The sequence below is a fragment of the Canis lupus genome, unplaced genomic scaffold (assembly GCF_003254725.2).
Source record: "Canis lupus dingo isolate Sandy unplaced genomic scaffold, ASM325472v2 SANDYSCAFF114, whole genome shotgun sequence".
Taxonomy (NCBI): domain Eukaryota; kingdom Metazoa; phylum Chordata; class Mammalia; order Carnivora; family Canidae; genus Canis; species Canis lupus.
In genome coordinates, this window is record NW_026019495.1 from 255621 (window position 1) to 271265 (window position 15645).

A 15645-nucleotide genomic window follows, 5' to 3' on the forward strand; every position below is an offset into this window, starting at 1 on the left:
ATACGATTGAGTACATTAAGTTAAGGTTATGGTTAGAGGTTAGGGTTAGATTTAAGGTAAGGGTCAGGGTTAAGGGTTTAGAATAGGTTTAGGAGTTAGGGTAAGGGTTGGCAGGAAGGTTCAGTGAATGTGTTTCGGTCTTGGGGTTTGTGTTTGGTTTTTGATTAGTGATAGTTCTTGTTTAAGGGTTAGGTTAACATTAGGCTTAAGTGTAGGGTAAGGGTTATGTCTGTGTATGGTTAGAGTTTGGGTCTTGGCATGTGCCTGCACTGGGACTCCTAGCATCTTGGGCAGTTTAGTTTTATGCACTCTATTTAGGTTTTGGTTTCAAAGATAGCCTGACTCCACCAAGTCAGTGGCCTCCCCAGAGAATCAAAATCCAGGCTTCTGCTGGGGTGAGAATAGGCATGGCAGGCTTCTCCTGAGCTCAGCTAAGGAGGGGTTTGTGGCTCTAAAGAGTTTTGTTTGGATTTTCAGTTGCCTTTCTGATTTTATCTCTTGTGCGCACAGGTATCCTCTATACTACCAATTATTATTTTAAAGTTTTACTTGAATTCCTCTTTGTAAACACAGTATGATATAGTTTCAGGTTTACAACATAGTGATTCAACCCTTGAATACAACAGCTGGTACTGGTCCGAGGTGACCTCCACTATCCCCATCCCCTGATTCCCCATCCGCCCCACCTTCCTCTGGTATTTATTAGATTATTTTGTGTGGTTAAGAGTGTGTATCTTGGTTTGCATCTCTCATCCCCCCATTTGCCCCTTTGCCAGTTTGGTTTCTTAAAATTCACATGTGAATGCAATTGTATGGTATTTGGTACCTGTCTTACTCTGACTGACTGAGTTCATTTAGTGTAAGTCCCTTCTACTTCTCCCACGTCATTGTAAATGGCTTCATTTCATCCCTTCTGATGACCCAGTGATGTTGCAGTGTGTATATTTACCACATTGTCTCTGCCCATTCATCGTCGATGGACATCTGGGCTGTATACACAGTTTCGCTGTTGTTGATAATGCTGCTACCAACACTGGGCTGCGTGTTCCCCTTCGAATCTACTAAACTACTTTTGTATCCTCAGGGTAAATACCTAGCTGTGCAATTTTGGAATCGTAGGGTAGCTCTATTTTTAACTTCTTTTTAAAAAATTTTTTTATGATAGTCACAGAGAGAGAGAGGCAGAGACACAGGCAGAGAAAAAAGCAGGCTACATGCACTAGTAGCCCGACGTGGGATTCGATCCCGGGTCTCCAGGATCAGGCCCTGGGCCAAAGGCAGTTGCCAAACCGCTGTGCCACCCAGGGATCCCCTATCTTTAACTTCTCAAGGACCCTCCAGACTGTTTTCCACAGTGGCTGCACCTTTATTTACGTATTCATGAGAGACACAGAGAGGCAGAGTTATAGGCAGAGGGAAAATGAGGCTCCATGCGGGGAGCCTGATGTAGGACGTGATCCCCCAGGAGCCTGGGAACATGACCTTAGCTAAAGCAGATGCTCAACCACTGAGGCACCCAGGTGCCTTACTGATTCTGTTTCTTTGCTAATTATGGGTCTGTTCATATTTTCTATTTCTTCCTATTTCAGTTTTGCTCGTTTGCACATTTCTAGGGATTTGTCCATTTCTTCCAGGTCTCCCAGTTTGTTAGCATATAATCTTTCATAGTATTCCCTTATAATTGTTTTATTTTTCTGGTGTTGATTGTGATCTCTCTTCTCTCATTTGTGATTTTATTTATTTAGGTTTTCTCTTTTCTCATTGATAAGGCTGGCTAGGGCTTGATACATTTTATTAATTATTTTGAAGAACCAGCTCTTAGGGATCCCTGGGTGGCGCAGTGGTTTGGCGCCTGCCTTTGGCCCAGGGCGCGATCCTGGAGACCCGGGATCGAATCCCACGTCGGGCTCCCGGTGCATGGAGCCTGCTTCTCCCTCTGCCTGTGTCTCTGCCTTTCTCTCTCTCTCTCTGTGTGACTATCAAAAAAAAAAAAAAGAACCAGCTCTTAGTTTCGTTATTCCATTCTACTGTTTTGTTTTTTCTGTATTGTTTATTTCTGCTCTCATCTTTATTTTTTCCCTTCTTCTGTAGGCTTTAGGCTTTGTTTGCTATTGCTTTACCAGCTCCTTTAGGTGTAGGGTTAGGTTGTGTATTGGAGACTTCTTATTTCTTGAGGTAGGCCTGGATTGCTATGTACTTCCCTCTTAGGACTGCCTTTGCTACATCCCAGACGTTTGGAGAAACATGTTTTCATTTTCATTTGTTTTATATTTCCTCCTTAATTTCCTGGTTGCTCCATTCATTCTCTAGTAGGATGTTCATAATCTCCACGTATTTTTGGTCTGTCCAAATTTTTTCTTACTGTCGACTTCGAGTTTCTTAGCGTCGTGGTCTAAAAATGTACAGGGTGTGATATCAACCTTCTTGTACCTGTTGTACCTGTTGATGGCTGATTTGTGGGCCATGATATGATCTGTTCTGGAGAATGTCCCATGTGCACTTGAAAGGAATGTGTGTTCTGCTTTAGGATGAAATGTTCAGACTATATCTGTGGAGTCCCTGTGGTCCAGTGTGTCAAGGCAATTGTTCCCCTGTTGATTTTCTGCATAGACGATCAGTCCATTGCCATCATTGGGTGGTAAAATCCCCTGTCATTGTATTATTATCAGTGAGTTCCTGTACGTTTGTCATTAATTGGTTTCTATATTTAGGTACTCCTATGTTTGCAGCATAAATATTTAGTTGTTTGAACTTTTTTTAAAAAATAAATTTATTTTTTATTGGTGTTCAATTTACCAACAAGCAGAGTAACACCCAGGCTCATCCCGGCAAGTGCCCCCCTCAGTGCCCGTCACCCATTCACCCGCACCCCCTGCCCTCCTCCCCTTCCAGCATCCCTTGTTCCTTTCTCAGAGTCAGGAGTCTTTATGTTCTGTCTCCCTTTCTGATATTTCCCACACATTTCTTCTACATTCCCTTATATTCCCTTTCACTATTATTTATATTAACCAATTGAATGAGAACATATGTTTGTCCTTCTCCGATTGACTTACTTCACTCAGCGTCAAACCCTCCAGTTTCATCCAGGTTGAAGCAAAAGGTGGGTATTTGTCGTTTCTAATGGCTCAGTAATATTCCATTGTATACATAAACCACATGTTCCTTATCCATTCATCTTTCAAAGGACTCCAAGCCTCCTTCCACATTTTGGCTATTGTGGACGTTGCTGCTATGAACATCGGGGTGCAGGTGTCCCCGCGTTTCATTGCATCTGAATCTTTGAGGTAAATCCCCAACAGTGCAATTGCTGGGTCATAGGGCAGGTCTATTTTTAACTCTTTGAGGAACCTCCAGACAGTTTTCCAGAGTGGTTGCACCAGTTCACATTACCACCAAAAGTGTAAGAGTCTTCCCTTTTCTCTGCATCCTCTCCAACATTTGTTTTTTTCTTGCCTTGTTAATTATCCCCATTCAGTGGTGTGAGGTGGTTCTCATTGTGGTTTTGATTTGTATTTCCATGATAGCAAGTGATGCAGAGCATTTTTTTTATGTTCATGTTGGCCATGGCAATGTCGTCCTCTGTGAGATTTCTCTTCATGTCTTTTGCCCATTTCATGATTGGATTCTTTGTCTCTTTGTTGTTGATTTTAAGAAGTTCTTTATCGATCTTTGAAACTAACCCTTTATCTGATACGTCATTTGCAAATATCTTCTCCCATTCTGTAGGTTGTCTTTTAGTTTTGTTGACTGTATCCTTTGCTGTGCAAAAGCTTCTTATCTTGATGAAATCACAATAGTTCATTTTTGCTTTTGTTTATTTTGCCTTCGTGGATGTATCTCCAAGAGGTTACTGTGGCCAAGTTCAAAAAAAGATATAGCCTGTGTTCTCCTCTCGGATTTTGATGGACTCTTGTCTCACATTTAGATCTTTCATTCATTTTGAGATTATTTTTGTGTATGGTGAAAGAGAGTGGTGTAGTTTCATTCTTTCTTCTGCATGTGTATGTCCATTTTCCCAGCACCATTTATTGAAGAGACTGTCTTTCTTCCAATCGATAGTCTTTCCAACTTTATCGAATATTAGTTGACCATAAAGTTCAGGGTCCACTTCTGGGTTCTCTCTTCTGTTCCATTGATCCATTTGTCTGTTTTTGTGCCAGTACCACACTGTCTTGAACCACAGCTTTGTAGTACACCCTGAAATCTGGCATTGTGATGCCCCTAGATATGGTTGTCTTTTTTAAAATTCGCCTCGCTATTCAGGGTCTTTTCTGATTCCACACAAGTCTTTTTTTATTATGATAGTCACAAACAGAGAGAGAGAGAGAGAGGCAGAGACACAGTCAGAGGGAGAAGCAGGCTCCATGCACCAGGAGCCTGACATGGGATTCAATCCTGGATTTACATGATCGTGCCCTGGGCCAAAGGCAGGCGCCAAACCGCTGCATGACCCAGGGATCCTGATTCCACACAAATCTTAAAATAATTAGTTCTAAGTCTCTGAAGAAAGTCCATGGTATTTTGATAGGGTTTGCATTAAAGGTGAACATTGCCTTGGTAAAATTGATATTTTCACAATGTTAATTCTGCCAATCCATGAGCATGGAATATTTTTCCATCTCTTTGTGTCTTCCTCAATTTCTTTCAGAAGTTTTCTATAGTTTTTAGGGTATAGATCCTTTACCTCCTTGGTTAGGTTTATTCCTAGGTATCTTATGCTTTTGGGTGCAATTGTAAATGAGACTGACTCCCTAATTTCTCTTTCTTCAGTCTCATTGTTAGTGTATAGAAATGCCATTGATTTCCGGGCATTGATTTTGTATCCTACAACGCTACCAAATTGCTGTATGAGTTCTAGCTATCCTGGGGTGGAGGCTTTTGGTTTTTCTAGGTAGAGTATCATGTCATTGGCGAAGAGGGAGAGTTTGACTTCTTTGTCAATTTGAATGACTTTATTTCTTTTTGTTGTCTGATTGCTGAGGCAGGACTTCCAGTACTATTTTGAATAGCAGTGGTCAGAGTGGACATCCCTGTCTTGTTCCTGATCTTAGGGGTAAGGCTCCCAGTGCTTCCCCATTGAGAATGATATTTGCTGTGGGCTTTTCCTAGATGGCTTTTAAGATGTCGAGGAATGTTCCCTCTATCCCTACGCTCTGAAGTGTTTTGACCAGGAATGGATGCTCTATTTTGTCAAATGCTTTCTCTGCATCTAATGAGAGGATCATATGGTTCTTGGTTTGTCTCTTGCTGATATGATGAATCACAGTGATTGTTTTATGAGTGTTGAACCAGCCTTGTGTCCCAGGGATAAGTCCTACTTGGTCATGGTGAATAATTTTCTTAATGTATTGTGGGATCCTATTGGCTAGTATCTTGTTGAGAATTTTTGCATCCATGTTCATCAGGGCTATTGGTCTGTAATTCTCCTTTTTGGTGGGGTCTTTGTCTGGTTTTGGAATTAAGGTGATGCTGGCTTCATAGAACGAATTTGGAAGTACTCCATCTCTTTCTATCTTTCCAAACAGCTTTAGTAGGATAGGTATGTTTTCTTCTTTAAACGTTTGATAGAATTCCCCTGGGAAGCCATCTGGCCCGGACTTTTGTGTCGTGGGAGGTTTTGGATGACTGCTTCAATTTCCTCCCTGGTTATTGGCCTGTTTAGGTTTTCTATTTCTTCCTGTTCCAGTTTTGGTAGTTTCTGGCTTTCCAGGAATGCGTCCATTTCTTCTACATTGCGTAATTTATTGGTGTATGGCTGTTCATAATATGTTGTTAAAATCGTTTGTATTTCCTTGGTGTTGGTAGTGATCTCTCCTTTCTCATTCATGATTTTATTAATTTGAGTCTTCTCTCTCTTCTTTTTAATAAGGTTGGCTAATGGTTTATCTATCTTATTAATTCATTCAAAGAACCATTTCCTCATTCTGTTGATCTGTTCCACAGTTCTTCTGGTCTCGATTTCCTTGAGTTCTGCTCGAATTTTAATTAACTCTATTCTTCTGTTGGGTGTAGGATCTATCAGCTTTTTTTTCTCTAGCCCCATTATGTGTAAGGTTAGCTTTTGTATTTGAGTAGTTTCCCGTTTCTGAATGGATTCTTGTATTGTGATATATTTCCCCCTTAGGACTGCTTTTGCTGCATCCCAAAGAATTTGAACGGTTGTATGTTCATTCTCATTAGTTTCCATGTATCTTTTTAATTCTTCCTCAATTTCCTGGTTGACCCTTTCATCTTTTAGCAGGTTGATCCTTCACCTCCACGTGTTTGAGGTCCTTCCAAACTTCTTGTTGTGATTTAGTTCTAATTTCAAGGCATTATGGTCTGAGAATATGCAGGGGACGATCCCCATCCCTTGGTATCGGTTCAGACCCTATTTGTGACCCAGTATGTGGTCTATTCTGAAGAAAGTTCCATGTGCACTTGAGAAGAATGTGTATTCAGTTGAGTTTGGATGTAAAGTTCTGTAGATTTCTGTGAAATCCATCTGGTCCAGTGTATCATTTAAAGCTCTTGTTTCTTTGGAGATGTTGTGCTTAGAGACCTATCGAGGGTAGAAAGAGCTAGATTGAAGTCACCAAGTATAAGTGTATTATTATCTAAGTATTTCTTCACTTTGGTTATTAATTGCTTTAAATATTTGGGAGCTCCCACATTCGGGGCATATATTGAGGATTGTTAAGTCCTCTTGTGGGATAGATCCCTTAAGTATGATTTAGTGTCCCTCTTCATCTCTCACTACAGTCTTCAGGGTAAATTTTAGTTTATCTGATATAAGGATGGCTACCCCTGCTTTCTTTTGAGGACCTTTTGAATGGTAAATTGTTCTCCAACATTTCATTTTCAGGTTGTAGGTGTCCTTCTGTCTAATATGAGTCTCTTGTAGACAGCTATAGATGGGTCCTGCTTTTTTATCCAGTCTGAAACCCTGCGCATTTTGATGGGGTCATTAAGCCTGTTCACGTTCAGAGTTACTATCAACAGATATGAGTTTAGTGTCATCATGATATCTATTCAGTCCTTGTTTTTGTGGATTGTTCCACTGAACTTCTTCTTAAAGGGGAATTTTAAGAGTCCCCCTTAAAATTTCTTGCAGAGCTAGTTTGGAGGTCACATATTCATTCAGTTCCTGCCTGTCTTGGAAGCTCTTTATCTCTCCTTCCATTTTGAATGAGAGCCTTGCTGGATAAAGTATTCTTGGTTGCATGTTCTTCTCATGGAGGACCCTGAATATATCCTGCCAGCCCTTTCTGGGCTGCCAGGTCGCTGTGGAGACGTCTGCTGTTACCCTAATGCTCCTCCCCATAAAGGTCAGGATTTTCTTGTCTCTTGCTGCTTTAAGGATCTTCCTTTATCTTTGGAATTTGCAAGCTTCACGATTAAATGTCGAGGTGTTGGACGGTTTTTATTGATTTTAGGGGGGTATCTCTCTATTTCCTGGATCTGAATGCCTGTTTCCCTTCCCAGAGTAGGAATGTTTTCAGCTATGATTTGTTCAAATACATATTCTGGCCCTCTGTCCATTTCGGCACCCTTGGGAACCCCAATTTCACATAGGTTTTTCTTCCTCAGGCTGTCGTTTATTTCCCTTAATCTGTCTTCCTGGTCTTTTAATTGTCTGTCTCTTTTTTCCTCAGTTTCCCTCTTTGCCATCAACTTGTGTTCTATGTCACTCACTTGTTCTTCCACCTCGTTATCCCTCGTCATTAGGACTTCTAGTTTGGATTGCATTGCATTCAATTGATTTTTAATTTCAGCCTGATTGGATCTAAATTCTGCAGTCCTGAAGTCTCTTGAGTCCTTTATGCTTTTTTCTAGAGCCACCATTAGCTGTATAATAGTGCTTCTGAATTGGCTTTCTGACATTCAGTTGTAATCCAGATTTTGTAACTCTGTGGGAGAGAGGACTGTTTCTGATTCTTTCTTTTGAGGTGAGGTTTTCCTTCTAGTCATTTTCCTGAGTGCCTAGTGGCCAAAAACAAATTGAATTGGGAAAAGGAGAAAAAGAGAGGAGAGAAAGAAGGAAAGAAAAGAGAAAAAGGAAAAAGAATAAAGGAAGAAAGAAGGATAAAAGAGAATAAAAAAAGAAAGAAAAGAAAGAAAATGGGAAAAAGGGTGGGGGAAGCAATCAGAAATAAAAAAAAAACATGGGGGAGTATCTTATGTTTCTGTGTACTTTAAGTCCCTTGACTTCCCCTGGAACTTGTCCGTCTAGCTGGTCTTCTGGCGGAGGGGCCTATTGTGCTGATTTTCAGGTGTTAGCATTTGGGGGAGCTGCTCTGTCCCCTGCTTGGTGCAGGGCTCAGTGCGGTTAGTTTACCCCGTGAGGTCCCAGGAGGAACAACCCCAGTGGCAGCGGCCAGCTCTGGAAACCTGTATCCAGCCCACACAGTAACTCGGGAGCAGTCCACTTCTAATGGCTGAGTAATATTCCATTGTATACATAAACCACATCTTCTTTATTCATTCAACTTTCGATGGACACCGAGGCTCCTTCCACAGTTTGGCTATTGTGGACATTCCTAATATAAGCATCGGGGTGCAGGTGTCCCGGCGTTTCATTGCATCTGAATCTTTGGGGTAACTCCCCAACAGTGCAATTTCTGGGTTGTCTTGAAGGTCTATTTTTATCTCATTGAGGAACCTCCACAAAGTTTTCCAGAGTGGCTGCATCAGTTCACATTCCCACCAACAGTGGTTTCTATATTTAGGTACTCCCATGTTGGCAGCATAAATATTTAGTTGTTTGATCATGATAGAGAGTCTTTTTAATTATGAAATAATGCCCTTCTTCATCTCTTCTTACAGTATTTGTTCTTTCTTTTTTGAAATTTAAAATATTTATTTATTTATTCATGAGAATTACACAGAGAAGCAGAGGAAGGAACATAGCAGAGTGAGAGGCAGGCTCCCCATAGGGAGGCTGATGTGGGACTCGATCCTGGGATCCCAGAATCACACCCTGAGCCGAAGGCAGATGCTCAACCTCTGAGCCACCAGGTGTCCCCCAGGTTTTGGTTTCAAATCTCATTTGTCTGATATAAGTATGAGTCCTCCAGCTTTCTTTTGATATCCATTAGCGTCATAGTGATTTTCCATCCCCTGACTTTCAATCTGTTGGTGTCTATAGGTCGAAGGTGAGCATCTTATAGGCAGCGTACAGATGGATGTTGTTTTTTTAATAATAATTTTATTTATGATAGTGAGAGAGAGAGAGAGAGAGAGAGAGAGAGGAGGCAGAAAATTAGGCAGAGAGAGAAACAGGCTCCCCACCAGGAGCCCAATATGGGACTCGATCCAAGACTCCAGGATCACACCCTGAGTCAAAGGCAGAGGGTCAACCCCTGAGCCACCCAGGCATCCTGGATCCTGCTTTTTAAGCCACTCTGATACCCTATATCTTTTGATTGAAGCATTTAGTCTATCAGCAGTCAGAGTGATTATTCAAAGATATGAACTTTGTGCATTTCTGTTACCAGAAGAGTTGGTGTTTCTGGTGACGTTCTCTGGTCCTTTCTAGTCTTTGTTGCTTTTGGTCTCTTTTTTTTCCCCCACTAGAAGAGTCCCTCTTAAAATTCCTTACTGGACTGGTTAAGTGGTCATGAACTCCTTTATATGTTGCCTGTCTAGGAAAATCTTTATCTCTCCTTCTCTCCTGAATGACACCCTTGCTGAAGAAAGAATTCATACAAATTGGACTCCAATAAAAAGAAATTTAAAAACATAAAATAAATTCTTTCTAATATGATTGAGGAAAATGGCATTTAGGAGGAAAACCAGAAGCTGAAAGAGAGGAGGACAGATTTCACCCTCTGTAGCCTTCACAGGGACCTAGTGTCCTTTCCTAGGTGGGCCCCCTCTCCGGAGGATGCTTCCTGCCCCTCTGCACTCCTTGTTGGATCACAGCAGGCACATCTCGGTGCCTCCAGCACCTCTGCAGTAATGGCTTATAGCGTTTTCCATGTATCCTATTGGGGACCACAGCGTAGTGTATGTAACCATCTGGCTGCTGTTTGACAACATTGGGGGGATTCCGACTTTTGTTGGTTTTGAGGTGCGTGTGTGTCTATCACATGCAGCTATCCCGTGCAGCTATCGGATCCTCTGGCTGGGTCACCCAAAACCCCAAAATGGTTGGCAGAATATCATTTCTGGTGCTGGTACTGGGCGGCTAGCTGGGCTCTCCTGGCCACACTGGCGCTCACTCGTGCAGTGACTTTCAGCTGGAGGGTCAGCTGAGCTGGAAGTTCCGGCTCGGCCACATTCCCATGTCTGGCAGTGGGTCCGGCCGCCCCGGGAAGGCACGTGGGGACGTCAGCTGTGTTTGCCTGGTGGCGCCCCTGCAGGGGCTGGTTGGGGCCTAGGTGGTGCCCCCTCCTCCTCTCTGGGGGTCTCTCCACCCCCCGTGCACAGAGTTCTGGGAGACACAGAAATGGGCTGGCTGTGCATTTTCGCACCACAACACTTTATTGACTTTGTACAGCAAATGGGCTCAGAGCCGAAGGTGCGTGTCTTCCCCTGGGGAAGGAGACCTTTCTGTCCTTTATGTGGGGGCAAGAATCACATGGGGTGGGTGGGCGGGTGCTGGAGTCCCCCATCTGGGAGCATGTGTGGACTCCGGGTGGTGGCGTGTGTCCTGAGGTTTCAGCCTGAGTGACAGTTCTGAGGACAGCAGAGCTGACCTGGACCTGCTGGTCATGGGCTCCTGTGCTGGGTCCCCGCAGGGCAGCTGGACCCCTGCCTCGGACCCTCTGGGGCCCCAGCACCTGGAGGAGCCTGCCTCATGGTGTGGGTGCAGGTGTGGCCCACCGGCTTACCCCTCCTCTCCCCACACTGATGTGTCCCGGGATCCCCAGGGCTGCCCTAGATAAGCGACCTGTATCGGTGGGGCACGCCCAGGGCCCAGGAGGCCACATCCACTTTGAGAGGGCTCGCTCAGCCCGGGGCCAGAATCCAGGGTTGGCCAGGGCCATGCGGGCCTGATTCCATTAGTCTTTGAGTTGGGACTGGTGGGGGCTCAAATCAACCCAGCCCCCACAGAGCCTGGGCCCAAGTCAGTCCAGGTCCCTCTGGGTTATGGGCTGGTGTCCTGTGCAGGTTGTGCCGCACTCCCGGAGGGACAGTGGGTGGAGGCAGGGCACAGTGTGTCTTCTGCACCACTCTCCTGCACACACACTGTCCGGGACTCCCTGCCTTCCCTCCTCCCTGCAACCGCTGGGTACTCAATGGGACACCCGGGCTTCTGATGTGAGCAGGGTATCCAGAGAACCCCGGGGAGTCTGAGCATGTCCCACAGGGTGCAGGTGCACTGGGTCCTTGCTCAGGGACGATGGTGTGGGGGTCGATGGTGTGGGGGCAAGGGTATGATGGTGGTGGGTTGTGGGGGATGGTGTAGCGGGGATGGTGTTGGGGTATAGTGTGGGTGGGGATTGTGTGAGGCTGTGAGTGTGTGAGGGGGATGGTGTAGGGGCTATGCCATGGGGATGATGATGTTAGGGGATGGTGTGGGTCTGGGGAATGGGAGGATGGTGTGGGGGGCCTGCGGACACAGGGCATCCCCTTTCTCTAAGATGCACATGGAGACGTCTACAGATAAAGGCGACCCCAGTCTGGGGTATGCTGTGACACCTGCCCCTGGGGACCCCTGTGGTGAGTGCAGGGCCCTGGCTGGACCAGGGGCATTATCTGGGGGTCATCATACTATGTATGTTTACAAATTGCAAATTGTCTCAAATTGAATGCATAGAATTTAGAAATATATAAAGTCCTGAGGGTGGGTATCACCCTGACCCGTCCGACCCTCATCAGATCGATGTGTGTCCTCCAGTCACGGCCATGCACCCTGCCCCCAGGTCCCCTTACTGGCCCCACGGCCCTCACCCCAGCCCCCTGCTTTTCAGGGGGCCGTCCCTCACCCCTTTGGGGTTCAGCTTACATGGCAATCCCTGGAGGCCCCGTCCTAGTGGCCTCCTCATCCCTGAGACCCCGAGGGTGGGGGCACGGTGTTCATCCCCAACAATCTACCATGGAGCGGTGTGTTGTTGGCTGCTGTTCTTCCCCAGGCTCTGAAGCCCTGTGTTCCCTACCCAGAAGCCCCCGGTCCTCCCGGGTCCCGATCCCCCTGGCCCCTCAGCCTCACCCTACCCCCTAGTAGTCCCAAAACATGACGTGACTGCTGAACATCCTGTTGATGTCCAGGTCCCCCAGCGTGATGTCCCTAGAGGAGACTAGGGTCTCCTCCTTCATTTCCTGTGGGAAAACCGGGGAGGAGGAGCTGGCATCAGGGACACAGACCCCAACCTGTCTGTCCTGGGCATGGATCCCTGGGGCCACCATGGGAGTGTCTACTGCCAAAACCTCCTTCCTTCCTCTGGGAGGCCAGGGACGGCGGGAGTCCCCACCGTGCTCATGGGACCTGTGTGACGGCCTGTGCCCAGCTGTTGTAGGCAGGGAGGAGACTGAGTGTTACCCTGGGTGGGAGGGGATAGGGGTTCAGCCAAGGTAGGAGGGGACATGGGGGTGTTGTGCCCAAGTTTGCGAATCTGAGAAACCACTAAGGAGCTGACACCAATGCAAACACACAAGGGTTGATTTCCAAACTCCAGCTTGCGTCCAAGTACACCCAACACAGCGGAGCAGGGACGTGGACCCCGAGGTGGGTTTTAGCTTAGTTTTAAGGGCTTGTCTCGGGGTCCTCCAGAAGGGCTGGAGCAATTCCTCAAGTTATGTTTACATTTTGATATGGGGCCTTCAAGGGTATTGGGCTCTGCTCTCATTCTAATAGGCGCTTCCAGCCCTTGACATGGGCTCAGTTTCATTTTATTGTGGGGCTTTCTAGGCCATTAAGCTGTAAACCTTTGTTTTTTTCCTGTAACTGAAGTAATGTAAATTTCAGGTCTTCTTCACAGGGGCCTGGGATGGCTGGACTTGTTCGAACACTGAACTTAAAGTAGAAAGGCCTTCATTTTCTCGACCTCCTTGTGTCCAGTCCCATCCTATCTAGCTCTTTCCCCTTCCCTGGAGCTCCTAAGAGAGCAATTGCAAATGACCTCAGCTTGGCAGCGTGTGTTGGGGGACAGGCCCAGGGATTTGGGATCAGGAAGACCTGGGGCGTGGGCGTCCCAGCTGTGCAGCAGGATTCCATGCTGCAGACTCTTATTCCCTAAGGCTATCTTAACAACTGACTTTGTACATAGAAAAGCTCTCCTTTATCTTTAAAAGATGAGGAGTGAGTCTAAGTTTTTTTCTCTGCCCATCTAATTGCTCAGATTCCAATCTGAGACGTATTTCCTGGTAATAAGGATAATTTACTATCCGTAGTACTATGGTTAAAATATTCTGACACAAATAGTTCAGAGGGATGATGCTTTCTCATCTCTTTCTTCACAGCTCAGTCACTCATCAGGGAATGCATCTTTATGGATTTGGAAAGAACTGAGAAACATTATTACAATGGTCCTATTATTATGTGAAGGATTCTTCCCTGAGATTCTTCCCCTAATTCAACTGACACTGAAAAACTGTGAACTCTTTGGAAGACAAATGTCCAGGAAATAAATGTTATGCATTGCTAATTTTAAATGCACTTGCAATATGGTGTCTATTATAATAGAAGTATTTTTTTCTGATTTTTGCTTTTATTATCCTTTCCTGCTTTTCAGGTTGAGGAGGCATTATACGTGTTCATAAGTGTTGTTCTTTCCTTCTGATATAAAATTATTTCTTTGTTCCCACCGAAGGAACTCTTTAAGAATAAGGCAAAAGTTAATTCAACGATTCTTAAAATGTCTTCACACTTGGATCCTGATTCATTTAAGTCAATTTTCAAAATAAATCTTATTTATTAGGAAAAAAACAAAGATTTATAGGGAAATTGAGAAGATAGTACAGAGCATTCGCATGCACTGGCACTCTATTTCTCCAATTATTGATATCTTATATTAGTACGGTACAAATATGAACTAATGAATCAATATTAAAATATTCGCATTAACCAAAGACCATACTTTATTCAGATTTCCTTAGTTTTTGCTAAGTTACCATCCCTCATATCACATTCCATTTGTCCTCCTGTTTTCTTAGGCTCCTCTGGATTGTGACAGTCTTTCAGCCTTTCCTTTTTGTTGTTGAACTGGAACACTTTGAGAAGTAGAGTATTTTGTAAAATTTCCCTCAGTTGGGACATGTCTGTTGTTTATCTCATGACTGAACTGTTTTTGTGGATTATATACAGAGATATACTGCCATTTTCATTATATCATATAAAGGATAGATACTATCAACATGATTTATCAGTCTTGGTATCGATCTGATCATCTTGCTGAGGTAGTGTTTGTCATCTTTCTCCGTAGTTAAGTGATTCTTTATTATTATTATTATTATTATTATATTATCATTATTATTTTAGGTTTTTCATAATATATTTTGCAGAAGGAAGTTACTATGTATATTGCACACATAAAAGTTTGAAGCTATGCTCATGAACTTGAGTGTGGTATGTCTGCACGAATTGTTTGAAATTCTTCTACATGGGAGATTTCTCTTCCTTCTGAGTTTGTTTCTTTTTCAATGATGTTATTTATTTATATGAGAGAGAGAGGAGAAAAAGCATGAGCGAGAGTGGCAGAGGGAGAGGGAGAAGCAGGTTCCCTGCTAAACAGGCCTTGGGACCTGTATCATGATCTGCGCCTACAGCAGAAGCTTAACTGAATGACCACCCAGGTGCCACTCTCTCTTTCTTTTTTCTTCTTTCTTTCTTTCTTTCTTTCTTTCTTTCTTTCTTTCTTTCTTTCATTTCTTTCTTTCTTCTATTTTAATAATAATTTTATTTTTTATTGGTTTTCAATTTGCCAGCATACAGAAAAACACCCAGTGTCCATCCATCAAGTGCCCCCCTCAATGCCCATCACACATTCACCCCCACCGCCCGCCCTCCTCCCCTTCCATCACCCCTAGTTCATTTCCCTGAGTTAGGAGTCTTTATGTTCTGTCTCCCTTTCTGATATTTCCCACACATTTCTTCTCCGTTCCCTTATATCCCCTTTCACTATTATCTATATTCCCCAAATGAATGAGAACATACAATGCTTGTCCTTCTCCGATTGACTTACTTCACTCAGCATAATACCTTCCAGTTCCATTCATGTTGAAGCAAATGGTGGGTATTTGTCGTTTCTAATGGCTGAGCAAGGCCCACCTGTTCTCTCTCTTCATCTTCTGAGTCTCCTAAGATATGAATATTATTGTTTTAATAAGTGGCTGACTTCCCTACGTCTGTCTCTGTGGTCCATAACCTTTCTTGTTTTTATGGCTTCCACTTGGGACTGCATCTCAGTTATAGCATTTTTAACGTTGGCCTGACTAGATTTTAGTTCTTTTATTTCTGCAGTAAGGGATTCTCTAGTTTTCTTCTGTGCTCTTTTTCCAGCCCAGCTGCTATCTTTATAATCATTGTTTTAAACTGTAGTTAGACATCATATATGTGTATTGATGGACTTCCTGGCTGTGAGTACTACCTCATGTTATTTTATGGAGTTGAATTTATCCACCTCATTACCTTTTCCAGAAAAGAAAGAGGGAAGAAAAAGAAAAACCAAGGAAAACAATAACAACTGCCCTCCAAAAAAAAACACCAGATTATTTTGGCCT

At 43.9% G+C, this 15645-nt stretch overlaps 1 long non-coding RNA gene across 2 annotated transcripts in view; it reads left to right on the plus strand.

Annotated features, from left to right (window-relative positions):
* LOC125754770 (uncharacterized) overlaps nt 1-13578 on the plus strand; it is a 147611-nt gene extending 134033 nt beyond the window's left edge. For both annotated transcript variants that reach the window (XR_007409586.1, XR_007409587.1), the window contains one exon: nt 13387-13578. This is a non-coding gene — a long non-coding RNA (uncharacterized LOC125754770). The remainder of the gene's footprint in view (nt 1-13386) is intronic.
* Nucleotides 13579-15645: the final 2067 nt, after the last annotated feature.